Source organism: Diabrotica undecimpunctata, chromosome 8 (assembly GCF_040954645.1).
Source record: "Diabrotica undecimpunctata isolate CICGRU chromosome 8, icDiaUnde3, whole genome shotgun sequence".
Lineage (NCBI taxonomy): Eukaryota > Metazoa > Arthropoda > Insecta > Coleoptera > Chrysomelidae > Diabrotica > Diabrotica undecimpunctata.
Genome location: NC_092810.1, coordinates 78,127,549 through 78,146,208, shown reverse-complemented (window position 1 = coordinate 78,146,208; position 18,660 = coordinate 78,127,549). Strand labels below are relative to the sequence as shown.

At 35.5% G+C, this 18,660-nt stretch overlaps 1 protein-coding gene across 2 annotated transcripts in view; it reads right to left on the bottom strand.

Annotated features, from left to right (window-relative positions):
- Shrm (shroom) overlaps positions 1–18,660 on the bottom strand; it is a 1,116,164-nt gene that overhangs the window by 629,868 nt on the left and 467,636 nt on the right. The gene's annotated exons all lie outside the window — the stretch shown is intronic.

Here is an 18,660-nt window from a genome sequence, read left to right as displayed (position 1 = left end):
AGTAAGCGAGGGGTTGACAGTAGAAATAAAAGGAAGGGAAAGAAGAGGAATATTAGGAACAATATTAACCTCAGTATTTGGAGTCAATGACGAAGCCTACAGTAACATTGAAGCATTAGATAATAACCAAAAGGAGCTAATAAAGGGATCACAGCACCAGGCGAAGATAATGTTAGAAACAATAACATCAATCAATCACACAGAGAACAGGATAAACGAGCAAATGAACAAGTTTAACAAAGCACTAATCACAGGTCTACAAGAAATATCTAAAGGACTTAACGAAGTAGAAGACAAAGCACAAAAACTAGAAACCGAATATAGCACGTTACGAATACAAACGATAGCATTACAAGTTATGGACTTCATAAACGAATATACTCAATTTTACGAGGGAATATTAAACCTTCACTATAACCACGGACACTTCATTGATATAGTGAAACCGGGTAAAATAACCAAATTAATAGGGAAAGCGGGGCAGATACTGCCTCAAGGGGTCGAAATACGACGACAACCCATTATAGAAACAGAAGTCAGTCATGACGACAGATATATAACAGTCATCGGCTACTTCATAGTGACAGGGAAAAATAAGTACAGCATGCTCAAAGTCACGGCCATACCACTTAACGTTGAGGGGTCGGTGTTGCGCACATTTGCCGCCCCAAGGAATCTACTGGTCGTAGATTATAACACACTGCACTACTTCGAATTGACCGCGGAAGATAGAGAAAGATGCTTACTGTTGACAAAGGCGCAGATAGCGTGCTCACCAACGGCTATAAGAAACATGGATACCCAACCAAACTGCATACTTGAAGAAATTTATGAGCGATCTAAGAATAGCACATGTCCAGTGGTAGCCAGGACAATACAGACAGCTCAATGGAGTAAGATGGGTACTCCCAACCTCTGGCTAGTTATCACGCCAGTCACGATACACATATCCATTATTTGCGATGGAAATCGGAGCGAAAGAGTACTGGAACGAGTCACATTCCTGAAGCTTTCACCCAAATGTATGGCCCAAACGAAAAATATTACATTACTCCCCACTAGCAGTGGGGTGGACAGAGCAGTGACGAGTTACCTGAAGTCGCCAATCACTCCCGTGGCCCAACTGGTGGCGAGGACACCCCGCAAGTTTAACACGCCTCTAAACACCTACCTTGACATACCAGGAGGAGAGCTACGTCATGTGTTACTTGAGGAGGAGAGTCTGGAACAAGAAATGACGCATACGCAGTGGCGATCGATTCACGAATCTAATTGGCATTATTTTGTGGCCACCGGGATCATTACTATAATGGTAATAATTGGGATACTCACGTTATGGAAGTACCGTCCTGTTGCACGACTATGTCGTTCAGGGAATCCACAAACTCAGACTAACGAACAGGAAGTGCCTGTATTAGTTAGTAATCGGCACAACAATGTACCGTCGACTTCCCAAGTTGACATCCCACTTTCCACATTTTCATCCAATTGCCCTAATTTTAATCTAGAGATAGAGTCGGACATTGATAGCTAGGGTACGGTTGGAAGATTATTGATTATTCTTAAACTATTTATAATTTATCATGTTTGAATTTTACTATGTTATGTAATACTTATATGTAAACTTTGAGTATTGACACTTGGGCCAGATTGCCCGATTCCGCAGTATGTCCAATATCAAATCTTTAGAATTCATATCCGAAATTGGACAGTATAATTTTATCACCCAGTAGACCGAATGAATCTATTTGTTATTAAATACACACACGTAGTTAATTAGGTTACATACACATTTGGTCAATTACCAATAATATAATTTGGACATCAGTCAAAAGTGCTGACAAAGTTAAACAATTTACATAAATTAAATACACATGTCACGCGAGGTCCGCGAAAATATTGACCCAATTAAAGTTTATATAAAACTAATATCTCTTGCCTAGAGAGGCATTCAATCAATATTCACTCAACGAACTTGATAGTCTTCAACGATCAACTTCATCAGTCTCTACTCAAAGTAATCCCGGGTCAACACCCATAGTGTACGTCTCTACAATAAACTCTGCTACTATTATTTGGTGTTTCCATTACAACTGAACGAACATCTTCACTGAGCCAACGAAGGGGATTTGTTCATATATATATATATATATATATATATATATATATATATATATATATATATATATGTATCGGACCGGTTTGTAAATAATAACAACAGTATAGGAAATACTACCGACTTTAATTATCACTCCAAAACGTAATGCAAATAACAATATATATTAAATAGGCCATCGTCGCGTCTGTCGTACTGAGTTTTCTTTGAGCTGATTGTGACGTAACCGCACTGCATGGTTGCCAATACATCACACTCCTCCCTCCTGGATGAATCTACTCATCATAGTCCTCCAAATACCTTGGAGGTTTTCTTATTCGAGCAGGTGGCTTTTTAACTTCAGCGGCCTGCTCTACAATTTCTGGTTCTGGGTCCACAAATTCGTTTGGATGCAGAAAGAACGGTTGCGGAGTTACTAGTAATTTTGTTTCCATCGAGGTTGACGGTGTAACTTTGTCTGTTGTTTCTTGGTCACACACACGGGTTCTGATTTGGTCAGAATGACGACGTAAAATTTTACCATCAGGGGTTTGAACTTTGTAGCTTAACGGTCCAGTGGTTTCAACTATTTTGGAAGGAAGCCACTTTTGACCACCTGGAGCAAATGACCTTGCAAATACAGTTTCGTTTTCTTGAAAAGATCTGGGTACTGTTTTGTAAGAATCTTTCATCTCTTGCTTAGATAACATCTCTTTTCTAAAATCGGGCTGTAAACGATCAAATAATGAGCCCAATTATTTGCCCCATTAATATTTCTGATGGGCATCTCCCTGTTGTACAATGGGGTGTAATGTGCTGAGTAAGGAGATATCTGTGCAATGCTAACTGTATTTTAGTTTCTTCATTACTATCTGTCATTTTTTTTAGTGAATTTTTTACATTTTGTACCATGCGTTCCGCTTGCCCATTACTACTTGGATGGTACGGTGCAACCAATGCTTGTCTAATAAGGTTTTTCTTTAAAAAATCTTGGAACTCAGCTGACGTAAAACAAGTTCCTTTATCAGATACAACGACATCTGGGATGCCATGAGTGGCAAATAAACCACGTAATACATCTATAGTCACAACACTATAGGTATTTGGAACGATTTTAACCTCCAACCACTTCGATTACGAGTCTATGATAATCAGAAACATTTTGCCTTTAAATGGACCGGCAAAATCGAGGTGTATTTTTGTCCATGGAGCTCTAGCCCACTCCCACGGATGGATTGGAGCCTTTTTTGGCATGTTTCTAGACTCCTGGCACTCGCTGCATGTATTTACTAGGTGTTCGATTTGTTTGTCGAGATTTGGCCACCAAACATATGAGTGTGCCAGTGACTTCATTTTTACGATTCCGGGGTGTGCTGAGTGTAGCAAATTCAGTATTGTTTTCCTCCCTCCAAGTGGAACTATTACCCTTGTACCCCATAACAGGCAGTCTTGACAATAGCTAATTTCGTTTTTACGTAGTAGATAAGGAGTATATTCGTCTGAAAATTTAATTTTCTCATCAGGCCAACCTTTCCAAGCCCACTGCAAAACTTTAGATAACACTGGGTCTTTCTTAGTCTCATTGGCAATGTCTTTGGCACAGATTAGTTTTTCTGGGATGTTCTCAAGCATCAAAACGTCATCTGAGCTTGGTGGTTCTGGAGCATGTACCTTTTGTGGCAATCTGCTAAGAGCATCTGCATTCTGAATTTTTGAACCTGGTACGTAACATAATTCGTAATCATAAGCAGATACCATAAGAGCCCATCTAAGCATTCTGGGTGACAGTATCTCTGGAACACCTTTTTTCGGATTAAAAATACCCAACAATGGTTTATGGTCCGTTCTTATGCCTATTTTCCTGCCATATACATATTCATGGAATTTTTTAATGCCCGATATTATGGACAGTGCTTCTTTGTCGATTTGGGAGAAATTTCGTTCAGTAGATGATAGAGTACGGCTATGGTACGCCACTGGATATTCACGTCCCTCATCATCACGTTGACTAATCACACAACCTGTCCCGTAAGGGCTGGCATCACACGTCAAAAATAAATCTTTTAGTGATCAATCATGGGAGTTTAGTGTGTAGAGATCAGAACCTTGTTGAATTATGATGATTCGTATATTGTAACGATCGGTCAGAGAAGATTATATAGTCGATGATTGTTAGTTTGGTCATATTTTAAGAATGGTATACGTTCCTATTCGTTTAATTTCCAGCGATAGCCGCTGCTGTACGTTTTATCCATTTCAATGACATATGAATTGTTTCGAGATATAGAGAGAGAGGCATTTTTTCGATGAGTTCTGTACGTTAAGTGGAGATCCGTGTATATTAGTACTCAATTAGTGAAGATTATACAGATGATGTTGTTGGTTTGTTCATACTTAAAAATGGTATACGTTCTTCGATTAATCATGTGACAGCGTCACCTCGCCTTTCATACATTGTTTCGAGAGAGAAGCGATAGGCTAAAGGTGAAAGATGCTAGATGGTTTGGGCATAGTTAAAGGATGTCGCCGACAGGTGGCGTGACGAGATAATGAACTGTAATAGACGTGGAATCCCCTTCAAAATAGATTCAATATATGATATAGCGTCGTTTTTGCTATGTTGTCATGTTTGTTTCTCTGTTAGCCTCAGTGACTACTCTCCTTTCGTTCAACGTCTATTATGCTACAGTCCGATTAGTAGCAAACGAAGATCCCATATAGTGCCGTTTTAACAATGTCTTTGTTTTTGTTTTTTGTGATATCATATTCGACATATCCTCCTCTTTCCAACGAGCCTTCGTACGTCATGATCGGACCAATAGAAACGAAGATATGACGTAACGCCGTTTTGGCAATGTCTTTGCCTTTGTTTTTTATGTTAACGTATTCGATATCCCCTACTCCTCTTTCATTTAACATGGTATACATAGTAATTTGACTAATAACAAGAGAGATACGATATAGTGCCGTTTTGGCACAGTCTTTGCATTTGTTTTTTTGTCTTAGCATATTCGTTACCACTTCCCCTTTCCCTCGATACCTTGCGCGTTGTTGTACGTTGAGCCATTTAGACGTTACGAGCTTAGTGTCCTTTTGGCAAATCTTCGCCATGTTTTTTTTTCTATGTCTACGTATTCGTTACCCCTCACGTTTCCGACGATTCCTCGCACGTATCGATCTAACCAATAACAACGAAGATATGCTTTATTGCCGTTTTGGCATTGTCTTTGAGTTTGCTTTTTGTCTTAAATATATTCGTTCCCACCTCCCCTTTCCATATCGATACCTTGCACGTTGTTGTACGTTGAGCCATTTGGACGTTACAAGCTTGGTGCCATTTTGGCAATGCCGCCATCTTTGTTTTTGTGTTAACGTATTCGCTACTCCCTTCTCTTTCCAACGACCCCTTGTACGTCATGATCGGACCAATAGCAACGAAGATACGTTATAGTGCCGTTTTAGCAATGTCTTTGCGTTTGTTTTTTGCCTCAACATATTCGATATGTCCTCCCCTTTCCATCGATACCTTGCACGTTGTTGTACGTTAAGCCGTTTAGACGTTACAAGCTTAGTGTCCTTCTGGCACATCTCTGCCATGTTTTTTTTTCTATGTCTACGTCTTCGTTGGCCCCTCCCCTTCCATAGATACCTTGCACGTTGTTGTACGTTGAGTTGTTTAGATGTTTTAAGCTTAGTGTCCTTTTGGCAATGCGCGGCCATGTTTTTTCTGTGCCTACGTATTCGTTATCCCTTACCTTTTCGACGATACCTCACACGTCACGATCTGATCAATAACAATGGAGATATGCTGTGGTGCTATTTTGGCATTGTCTTTGCATTTGCTTTTTGTCCTAATGTTACGTCCTTCGTCGAATGTCACGTCATTCACCTTATTTCACGTGACATTTCACGTCAAATGTCACGTACTGCGTCGAATGCCGCGTTCTGCGTCGACTGTCACATAACTGTCACGTCCTGCATCGAATGTCACATGATTCATGTGATATTTTACGTCGAATGTCACGTTCTGCATCAAATGTCGCGTTCTGTGTCGACTGTCACATAACTGTCGCGTCCTGTGTCGAATGTCACGTTCTGTTAGGCACTGTAAAGAAAAGAAGAAGAATGTTCATATTGAACGTTGACAGCAGCCAAACAGTTTTCTTCTTCACCACCGCTTTCATTTGACACCCCATATGTCAAAATCAGGCCAATAGCAACGAAGATACGTTCTAGCGCCCATTTGGCAATGCCGCCATCTTTGTTTTTTGTCTCAACGTATTCGGTACCTTCTCCCCGTTCCAACGAGCCCTCGTACGTCACAATCGGACCAATAGAAAGGAAGATACCTAATAATGCCCTTTCGGCATGCTCCGATGCGCACGGCACATACTGAGTTCAACCCCATTTTTCATCCCCTTTCCAACGAGCCCTCGTACGTCATCCTACGTTAAGCCGTTTGGCAGTTACGATCGGGGGTTGCGATTTTAAGGGTTGCGATTTAGGGGATGGGCTCAAATCCTCATACCTTATCTACTGAAGAAGTTGAAAATATCGTTTTCTGGGTCGTTTTTACCTAGCTGGACGTGCATTCTTTTCTTTCTTACAAAGCACTGTTCTGTTATAGATTTTGCAGAATTGTAATTTATCAATTTGAATATAATTTGGTTGTTGTAACAGTTCAATGGTCTTTCGCTGATTGGAATTACGAGTATTGGGTTTTCCTCTGTAGAATGCTGGGTACCATCTATGTTGTCGTATTGTTGGTATAGTGAACTTGTTGGCTGACTTCCAATCCTTTGGTTTTCTTCTTGTAGAAGTTCGTCTATTACTTTTATTTCTTCTTAAGTTACGCCGGATGTTTGTTTTTCTTTGATAATTTCGTCTAAGTCATCCATAGGAGCTACTTCATCTGGATCGCATACTGAGCTTGAATGGTTGATCACGGATATGTTGCCATCTTCTTTTCTGGATAATACACTGATTTCCACATATTTCCAACTAAATAATGAATTCTATAAACAAAATTTTGGTCTAGCAATGGGCTCTAGTTTATCTCCATTATTAGCCGATATATTTATGGAAGATTTTGAAACAAATATTATTTCTCAACAAAATTTAAAACCCTCAGTATGGTGGAGATATGTAGATGATGTATTTTCAATATGGCCTCAGGGATCAAAGTTGTTGGACATATTCCTGAATGATAGAAACGATAAAGAAGAAACAATAATATTTACCATGGAAAAGGAATATAATAACACACTACCTTTCCTAAATGTTTTAATCTCTAAGAACGATACTGGATATGAGACTCAGGTGTATAGAAAACCAACATACATTAACAGATATCTAAAATATAAATCAAATCACAACGTCAATATTAAAAAGGGAATCATTAAGTTCCTATACGATATAGCCAAAATTACTTGTTCCAACGAAAATTTGTTCGTAGAAGAGAAACATTTGTTAATATTTGTTTTCTTAAAAAATGATTATCCTTTACCGTTTATAAATAAGGAATTTTCATCAATCGACCGAATGGAACAGAACAACTTAGAACGAGATTCTACAGCATACACAAGGAAGAATACGAGGAAAATAACAATACTATACATAAAACGATTATCAGAAAAACTTAAAACGATAGGAAATAAATTCAACATTTCAACAACATTCAAAGCAACAAACACTTTGATATCTATTTTATCTAAAACTAAACCTAACAATGAACAAGAAAGAATAAAGAATTAAATTTATAAAATACCTTCTGAATGCGATCATTTTTATTTAGGTGAAACATAAAGACCATCAAAATGTTAGATGTTAAAATAAGTGAACATCTATCTTATATTAAACATAGGGAATTTGATAGATCTCAAATATGTAAAAACTCATGGAAAAATGAACAAAGAAAGGATTTAAGTATTGTCGTAATAGAAGCAGATGGTAAAAAGAGATAAATCGAAGAAGCGGATCTAATTATGCTAATTGGGACCAATTGCGTCGCAAATTCCTCTGCAGAATTCCTCGACCTAGTATTATAAGGTTTTTTCCTCATGATTTACTATGGAATCACTAGCAGGAGAATTTTACTGTTATCATTGCATGTGGTTGTCTTTTTAAAGACGAATCACATGCTATGATTTTTTTGACGGATATTCTCAAGTTAAAGTTGATTTCATGTAATCTTCATGTAATAGTAAGTAAGTCGCCCAGGAACGCAACTTAGCAATACTGGCAATACCATTTTAAAGTCATCTACTTTAAAATGTATAATATATCTTTGTCTGAATTGTCAATATGAATGAATCAGATAAAATTAAATTATTAGAAGAATTTTTTACAAAAAAAACAAAATTTGGTTAATTTATTAATGTTTTGTATTTTGAGAACGTTTGTTTTTTCCAAGTGGAATGTGATACGCCAATAAACTTATTTTAAACTTAAAAAATCTGCTTTCGAAATTTTTATCTATTATCAAATCTTGTATTTGTAGACCTATAAAGATTCCCTCTTTGATTTTCGCATCACGAAGCAAATCACGAACCAAATCATTAACCTTAACCATGTGTCAAGAAATGAGGCTCAGTGGCTACCTAAAAATTAGAATCTTGTATATCACAAATTCCTTTTTGATCTGGTTAAGGATTTGTACTATTACTAATTTCTATGGATGTTGGAGGAGGGGGTATTGATAGTTTTTAACTATGCGAGACAGGTCGGATCGCTGAAGGCAAGTTGGGATGTTTTAAAGTATGTTATGACTTACTTGTTATTCCTGTTAATCAAAAGTAACAGTCTAAAGTATTATCCGTGGGTTCCCTCCACACCATTGGAACTGCAAAAATCGTGTGGAGAGAACCGTTAGCCCATCCAGTCGACAGTCTATAGCATGTTACATAACATATGTGTAAGGTCCAGTTTTTATCTTGGTCACCCACCTTACAGCCATAATAAAGTTTGGCTGTAATCACACTGTAATCACACTATTTCATCAAAGTAGTAAAATTTTTTCTTTACAATTTAAAAGTTACTTTACATACACAACAAAACGTGCCGGAATGTTTGTTTAAAAAGCGCGCATTTAAATTTGATGGATCCCAACGTTTTTCATTATTTCTTAAAATAATGACAAAAATAATTTTATTCCATAAGTGATTTCCTAACTGTATATAATACTTAAATATTACTTAAGTGAAAACTTTATATAATACTTAAATATTACTTAAGTAATATTTGAAATTTTAAAAAATAAGTAAAAATAAAAAATTAAGTAGAATTTTTAAAGAAAAGCTTATGTGAATTTTTGATTGCATACTATTTATATATATATATATATATATATATATATATATATATATATATATATATATATATATATTGTGATGTATTGGCAACCATGCAGTGTGGTTACGTCACAATCAGCTGAGAGAAAACTCAGTACGACAGACGCGACGATGGCCTATTTAATATATATTGTTATTTGCATTACGTTTTGGAGAAATAATTAAAGTCGGTAGTATTTCCTACACTGTTGTTATTATTTACAAACCGGTCCGATACATATTATTTGGCGACGAGGATGGGATTCGTGTGTGTGCCAGTTTAAGTGTATTATTTCGTCCCGGCGATAAATAAAGCAAATTGTGTGCAAGATGGCGGCATTCGGAAACATCGAACAGTTTAACGTGGGTGTCTCCAAAGTATAGATAGAGCGTATAGATTTTTTCTTCTTAGCAAATAACATTACGGACCCTGATAAGAAAAAAGCTACATTTTTAAGTTTGTGCGGTCCAAATACATACGAGATTATTAGATGTTTGGTCGCGCCGTCCAAAGTGTGTGATAAAACTTATGACCAAATCATAGTTGAGTTAAAAAAGCATTTTTCTCCAAAAACGCCGGAAATTGTGTGTAGGTTTAAGTTCTATCGTCGGAATCAACAGACTGGTGAAACAATATCTGTGTATCTGAAGGAATTGCGAAAATTGGCAGAACCCTGTGGTTTCGGAACTAGCCTTGACATAATGCTACGTGACCGACTCACCGACTACCGTTTGCGGTATTACCGACGAATCACTACAGCAAAAGTTGCTCGCCACAGATAAGTTAAAACTTAAGGACGCGCAAGACATGTGCCTTGCACACAAGGTGGCTGTGGAAAGTTTGGCAGTGCTACGAGAAAGTGAGTCGAGGGCAGATGTAAAGGCGGTAAGTGTTCGTAAAAATCAACCGGGCCAGTTCAAACAACAATTAGCTAATCGCGAAAGGAAGAAATGTTTTCGGTGCGAAAAAGAACATTCTCCTGAAACTTGTGAACACATTAAATCAACCTGTGCCTATTGCAGGAAAGTTGGACACATAGAAATAGCTTGTTTTGCTAAAAAGAAGAACCAAAATCACAAACGTAAAGTACATCAGACTACCATGGAATCTACGTCCAATACCGAGCCGGTTTCGGGGAACACTCAGAGTGTTTTTTATCAAAGTAGTGACTATGAATTTTCGTTAAATAACGTGACGTCTGATAGCATTATCGGTAAATATTTAGTAGATGTGCTACTAAATGATCAAAAAGTGAAAATGGAGGTTGACTTGGGCGCGAGTTATTCAGTGAGAAGCAAATCAACCTACCATGAAATCTTTAGTGAAAATCGACCTAAAATAGATAAATCCAGTGTTATTTTACGGGACTATCAAAACACAGTGATACCCACACTAGGTAAGTGTTAAGTGGAGGTAAAGAGAGGTCCAAGATCAGCGACACTTCCTCTCATAGTCACAGAAGGAAATTTGCGACAGTCTACTCGGCAGAAACTGGTTTGGTAGTTTACGTTTAACCATAGCTGGGGTAAGTCAAATTTTATCAATGATTAATTATTCAGAAGAATACCCAGATGTATTTAATACAGATTTGGGATCTTACCGGGGTCCCCCGGTAAGTTTTTCGTTAGACAAAAATGTAAAGCCGGTTATGTGTAAAGCTCGTAAAGTTCCATTTGCGCTAAAAGACAAAAGTTGAACTGGACAGGCTTATTGCGAAAGGGGTTTTAGAGCCAATTACGCTCCCAAAATGGTGCACCCCAATTGTGACTGTTTGAAAACGGGGAGGTTAGGATTTGTGGTGACTACAAATCCACATTGAATTTAGCGTTATATCCGGAACCTTATTCAGTGCCATCGGTACAGGGTATCTTATCCACACTTGCGGGCGGTAAAGTTTTTGCAAAACTGGACATGGCGCAATCTTATCTGCAGTTAAGTGTCAACCGCAAAGCTGCTGAAGCACAAACAATAATTACGAATGAAGGGATTGCATTTAAAATGCAAAAGATTGCATTTTAAATGTAATCGTTTACAGTTCGGTATATCAGTGGCTCCACAAATTTTTCAAAAATTCATAGACACTCGATTAACGGGCATTCCTGGTGTACTACCTTATTACGATGACATTTTAATAGTCGGTAGCTCAGAAATAGACTTGGATTCAAAAGTGCGCGCGATACTATCGCGTTTCCAGGAAGACGGACTGCATTTGCGCAAAGAAAAGTGCGTTTTTCGAACAAAAATTATAGAATTTCTTGGTTTTCAAATTAGTGAAGACGGTTTACGCCCCACTAAAGACAAAATCGCGGCCATAACTAATGCGCCCGCGCCAACCAATAAAACCGAGTTGCAAGCTTTTCTTGGACTTTTAAATTTTTATCATGTTTTTCTAAAGGACAAGGCAACAATTGCGAATCCGTTACATGCACTGCTCCGAAAGGACGTTCCCTGGCAGTGGCGTCATTTTTATACAACTGGAAGTTGTAAAAGAGGGTCCAGTTGCCGATACCAGCATACCGTTCCAGTTACAGTTCCGACAAGGTTCCAGGAGGAACCATCTTTTAAGAGGCGGGCAATGTTACGATAAATACGACTCATAAAACTGTAAACATATTATTTCTAAATCTATTCTAGTCCAGTAAGTTCGCCGCTCAGCTGAAAAACCTGTCTGCCTTCTATCCTTTTCGAGAGGGTCGCCGTCCGAATTCGAAGGGATTCTCGATTAACGGTATTTTATATTTAAAGAGGGAATTTTGTTGAAAACAGTTAGTTCTAGTTCTAGTTTTGATATTCGAGTTTAAATTGTAAGCCGGAAATAAATATTGTATATTGTAATAATGACTTTAATAATAAACTTGTAAGTGTTATAAATGTAGAACCTTTGAGAATAAATAAAGACAATAAATTAGACTAATAAAAATACTACAATACTAATCTTCGGAAAACTTTGGAAGACACTATGTTTTGACGCGATAGAATTGGCATTGGTAGTCGTAAACTGGGTTACCTTTTGGAGTATCATACAAGAATGTCCAGAATATTTTAAAATACTGAAACCCAAAAAAGTGTACGAAGTACACAAAGGAACAGCTCTAACAATCCTGAATATTACCGAAAGGCTATAGCGGGATAAGATGGTTAAAAGTGTCCCTACACCGATCAGGATGTATCTTTCGAATACAAAATAGCCTGATTTTTTTAATTTTTTATATTGAAAATTGAGCTCATTACAAATTATTGAAATTTTCAATAATTTTTTAGGTAATGTTAATAATTTTTGGCTAACTTTTAAATAGTATTTTTTATGTATTTTTTTATAAAAAATATTTATTTAAAAAAACCGTTTTTTATTCCTTTATTTGCACATAACCTCAAAACTCAGTTGGTAATTCAACATTTTTTCTTCCACATTATCAAAATTCATTGTAAAAGTCCCCATTTAACTCTTTTATAAAGATAATATTCGAAAATACCACGCTTTTTTATCCTTTTCGCACTTTTTTTACTTTACCTTAAAATCAGTATGCTTTTCCATCTATTTTCTTACTATGAATCATCATTGTAAAAATAATTATTTTTAACTTACAAATTCTCAAATTGCGAAAAAATGGTAATTTTCTAATATTTTCTCACTTTATTAGCTCATAACCTTAAAATCTAGTAGCTAAATGATCGAATTTACGCGTATTTTTGATCGCACCCTTCAATTTTATTATACCACTTGTCTTTTTTTTTTCTTAAATAGTCAAAACTCAAAAAAAATGATAGAGCACGCCTATGGGATATATCATCCCTTTGTCGAGTAAAATCCGTTGCGAGTTAATATCGAAAATCTCGAGTCGTATTGAAATTCTCGAAGTAGTTGGTCAAATTGAAGTTTATAGTTGAGTATTATAATTGTATAATTATAATATTATAATTAAAAGTTAGCCCATATCGTACTCTATGGGCTAACACAGTCAAAGCGATACGAAGGCGATGGCGACACGAAGGCGATACGAAGGCGACACTAAGACGAAAGCAATGGCGACAACAGCAATGTCTGCTACGCGCATGATCCGTGACCATGACAACGACAATGGGAGTATGTGCGTTGCAAACCTTGTTTCTGTCGTCACTGCTTTCGCCTTGGTGTTGGTGTCACCTTCGTATCGCCTTCGTGCCGCCTTCGTGCCGCCGTTGCCTTCGTATCGCTTTGACTGTCTTAGTCTTATTATCAAATAATCCTCTTCTTCTAAAATCCGTTGCAATATTATCGAGGATTTTGAAAACTATCAATCACATGGAGAAGTGTCGAAAGAGAAAGAATCGAGTACTTTAAAGTTATCACATAGACGGGCGTATGCGTCCGTTATCAGTTACGATATCCTAGAACTGTCGCAGAAGACTGTCGCATTTACTATTGTGCATCATAGTATATGTGAATTTTGAGATATTCTCAGAGGTTAATTTGTGAAAGTTAAATTGATCTTACTTACTAATATAAATTGCAGTAAGTATAAGGCGCTACGCTAGCTGATGTTAGAGCATATAATTTATATTGTTTTTTTTTTATCACAAGATAAAGAATTTGAGTTTTAGCGTTTGAATAGTGATCAAAATGATGATGGGTTACAGGATATAATAATAGAAAGAATGTTAAAATCTAATCAAGGTGAGAATACTTTAGCATTAAAAGCTGAGACAGCCAGGTGGTCAAGACGTCCTACTACAACGACCAAGCTGACATCGCACGAAATCATTAACTTTCCGGAGATGACTGAAAGGGACCTTAAATTTTTTTTCGGGAACCTATCAGTTAGGTCAAGCGATTTGCTCTTTGGCTGTTGATGGATGATAGTAATAACATCAATTTGAAGATAGTAATAACATCAATTTGAAGTATATTACAATGAAACCAAATATTATTAAAGTACTGATAAGATCCAGGCATATAAGCAGTAAGACCTATAAATGCTACATTGAGTATAAACCTGATTCAATTGAATATGGTGGTATTTTGCGCCACGCATGTGACTGTGCAAATGGGTTACGCACTGTGGGTTCGTGTTCTCATATAGCCGCAGTCATATATTATCTCAGTAATTCAAGATATAAATCGAGAATCATAAGACCAGCAAAAGTTAGACCAGCTATTAGAAATTTTTACAAATTTCAAACATTTCAAATTTCTACATGAGAATAGTGATGAGGACTAAAAGGTAATCGAATGTTTAAACTGTAAATAACCTATTTTATAACAATTTCATAATAATAAATATTTTTGTAACCAAATATTTTATATAATATATCTCCTCGTTTATATCCAAATGAATTTATAAAACAATTTTTACAATGTTAAAAAAATATTTAAAAAATAATAATAATATTCTTGTGCTACCGAGGTAATCTAAGATATATATCACATTATGCAATTAACGAGTCAAAAATAGAAATAATGCTTAGAAACAGTGTTTTCAAGTTTTGACTATTTAAGAAAAAAAGGACAAGTGGTCTAACAAAATTGAAGGGTGCAATTATAAATACGCGAAAATTCGATCAATTAGCTACTAGATTTTAAGGTTATGAGCCAATAAAGTGAGAAAATTTAGGGTAAATATTAAAAAAACACATTTTTTTGGCATGGTTACGGATCATGCAAGTAGCAGACATTGCTGTTGTCGCCACTGCTTCCGTCTTAGTGTCGCCTTCGTGTCACCATCGCCTTCGTATCGCTTTGACTGTGTTAGCCCATAGAGTACGATACGCGCGCCTATAGGATATAATATGGCAATTATAATATTCAACTCTAAACTTCGATTTGACCAACTACTTCGAGAATTTCAATGCGACTCGAGATTTTCGATATTAACTCGCAACGGATTTTAGGACAAAAGGATGATATATCCCATAGGCGTGCTTTATCATTTTTTTTTTCGAGTTTTGACTATTTAAGAAAAAAAAAGACAAGTGGTATAATAAAATTGAAGGGTGCGATCAAAAATACGCGTAAATTCTATCATTTAGCTACTAGATTTTAAGGTTATGAGCCAATAAAGTGAGAAAATATTAGAAAATCACCATTTTTTCGCAATTTGAGAAATTGTTTTTACAATGATGATTCATATAAAGAAAATAGATGGAAAAGCATACATCTAACTATCTGATTTTGAGGTAAAGTAAAAAAAAGTGCGAAAAGGATAAAAAACGTGGTATTTTCGAATTTTATCTTTATAAAAGAGTTAAATGGGGACTTTTACAATGAATTTTGATAATATGGAAGAAAAATGTTGAATTACCAACTGAGTTTTGAGTTTATGTGTAAATAAATGAATAAAAAACGGTTTTTTTTTATTTTTCGATGCTTTCCGCTCACAAATTGAAAATTCTGCCTTGGCCTTAAAAGAATGAAACAAAAAATACATAAAAAAATACTATTTAAAAGTTAGCCAAAAATTATTAACATAGCCTAAAAAATTATTGAAAATTTCAATAATTTTTAATGAGTTAAATTTTCAATATAAAAATTTGAAAAAAATCAGGCTATTTTGTATTCAAAAGATACATCTTCATAAATTTTTTTCAGATTTTTTAAAGCAAAATTGCGTGCAGAAAAAAATAAAGTCGAAAAAAGCTTCTTCTTTAGATTTAAGAAGTTCTATGGGCTCTGGGAAGCTAAAAATTTGTATGAAGTCGTGTTTTTATATGCTTTATTGAAAACACAAGTCGCGGTGCTGAACTCGATGAAAACTCTTTGATGAAAAAGATGTTAATTAAATGAATAGCGAGATATATTTTACACTATTCTATTCTGAAATGAAAGACAACGATAAATTTTACACTTTTACTTATGAAAACTGTTCAAAATGAATTTAAATTTATAGCAAGAGCGTAACTTGACAAAGTTTAATTTGATGTGCATTTTCTACGGGTGATTACCTTATACCCTCATATATTATAACCAAAATATCCCTCAAGCTACTCCAATAAAATAATTTTGGCCATTACTGTATCGGAAATTTATGAAAATGGTTGGTAATCCTAGAACAAAAAAATTGCGGACACGAATTTTTATAAAAATTTAGGAAGTAGACCTGAACAGCGTAAATAAAGACGAGAAAAATTTTGAATAAATTGCGTTTCATTGAAAATCGAGGAATGCCATTCGTTTTAAAACTATCGAAGTTTTCGATACAAAAATTAATGATTATTATTAATTATAAGAAACTGGAAAAATTATAAGAAACTGGAATATCATTCCTTTGTCTTTTATCTTTCGTAAGAATTATAGTGACATTATACAATTCTGTTGACTGTTGCTCCCTTTTATAGTCCAATTATATCTTCTTTGTGCATGTGTTTTTTGCTTCGGAGAATAAATATAGAATACAGATTTTTTATTTGACCTGAACATTTTCTTAAGCTGCTAAAGTTACCTTCTACTAATGTGACCAAATAATTTTTGAATACGTTGGTTGATGGTTGTAACAAGTATATTGATAGATAAGTTCAAATAATATTGAGTTATTTATAGGATATACACATTATTCTACGCAGACCCACATTTCGGAAGCCATTATGCGTTTATTATCAGATTTATTATTGGATAAGTAGTAGTTTTGTGGTTTTTGTAATTATATTATTTATACATATTTTGATCGGTTTTTCTGTAGCTTATCTGGTCATTAGAAGACGCCAATGTATTTCGTCTTTGCACCCTTCATTGATAGTGCAGTCCGAGCCCAAGTAATTAAAAATGGTACCCTATTACATTTCTCATTTCTTTTTATCAATGATCTTTTTCTGAATATTTATTTATTTTTAAGCCGTTATCTCTGATTATCATGTCTAGTCTAGTAATATTATTTACAAGTTCTATTATTGATGATGATATGGTATCATCAGCAGCTGGGAGTTTACTGATCTATCGTCCCCCTATTATTGCTCCATTGCCACTCCTTAAGGAATAATGCCACTATGTGTTCACTGTATGTTAAATAGAATGAAGGAGATATCATATTTATATAAACTGAACTCCGCCTTTCTTCGAGTAACCGTTCTTACATTGGCTTTCTTATTTACATATAGTTCTTAACAAAAAGCTAAGACGTTCTGGAATACAAAGTCACACTTTATCTTATTTTACATTATACATAGTATGCCTTTGACTAGTCAACTAACAGTAAATATTTATAGATTAAATTCTTCCTGGAACAAATCCGGAGAGGTCATGAAGGATCTGTGTCAAGAGTATTGATTCTAGTTTCTCATTGATGATGTTCAGGAGAAATTTTCTTTTGTGAGAGATTAGTGCTACCGTATAATTGTTGCAACTTGTTGCAAATCCTTTTTTGTGTAAAGCAATAAATATGAGCTTCTATTCCAGGTGATTTCATCGGAGTGTCTCAACCAATTAAACCAACATCTGGTTGCCAACAGTGAGTTACTCCAAGCCCTCGCATTAGTACTAAAATTACAGCGCAATATTATGACCTCAGTTCGTACTTCAGCACATTTCGACAGGAATGTTTATAACGAGCTATTGGGACACACCTGTTGATGGTGAGGACTTCCTCATGTATGTATGACTTCATCTAAGTACTGAAAAGGTTCCACTTAATTCAGAGCCTCCCCTCAAAATCGTGAAAGATAATAATCATTGAGCAGGTCTGCATTTATCGTGAAATTCAACGCTTGTTTACGGCAACGTTTAAAACTTATTTTTTAAAATGTACATCTACCCACCTTTTAAACATAAGCATTAACATGAATATTTTTTGTTATACAGTACAGGTACAAAGTCTTCTCCTGTTTTGTATGAAGTTTCCACCTGTTCTGTTAGCGTAAAACTTAATAATATTTCTTAGTAAATCGACTTATTGAGCACTGTTTGCAGTTTTTACAACTTTTAGTCACGTAATACTTAAAAATGATGGAAGGGTACTACATGTAAAATAATTTTTAATGGGATTATATGGTAAGTAATACCTCAGAGGAAAGTTGAGGTTGTAAGTTATTTTTAAAGAGACTAAGAATATTCATATTGGGTTTTTCTTCTATAGGCTCGGTTCGCTCAGCTTGGGAATATTTTGACAGATTCATTGCAGGAAACAAACAACACAAAAATTCCTACCTCACCTTATTAATAGCTCAACTAAACTTACTGTTGAAGATTTATTTCATGAAAAAAAATCGACAATCTTCAATAATGGGGGTGTATATTCACTCATTTTCATTAAAAATGAAGCTTTCTATTT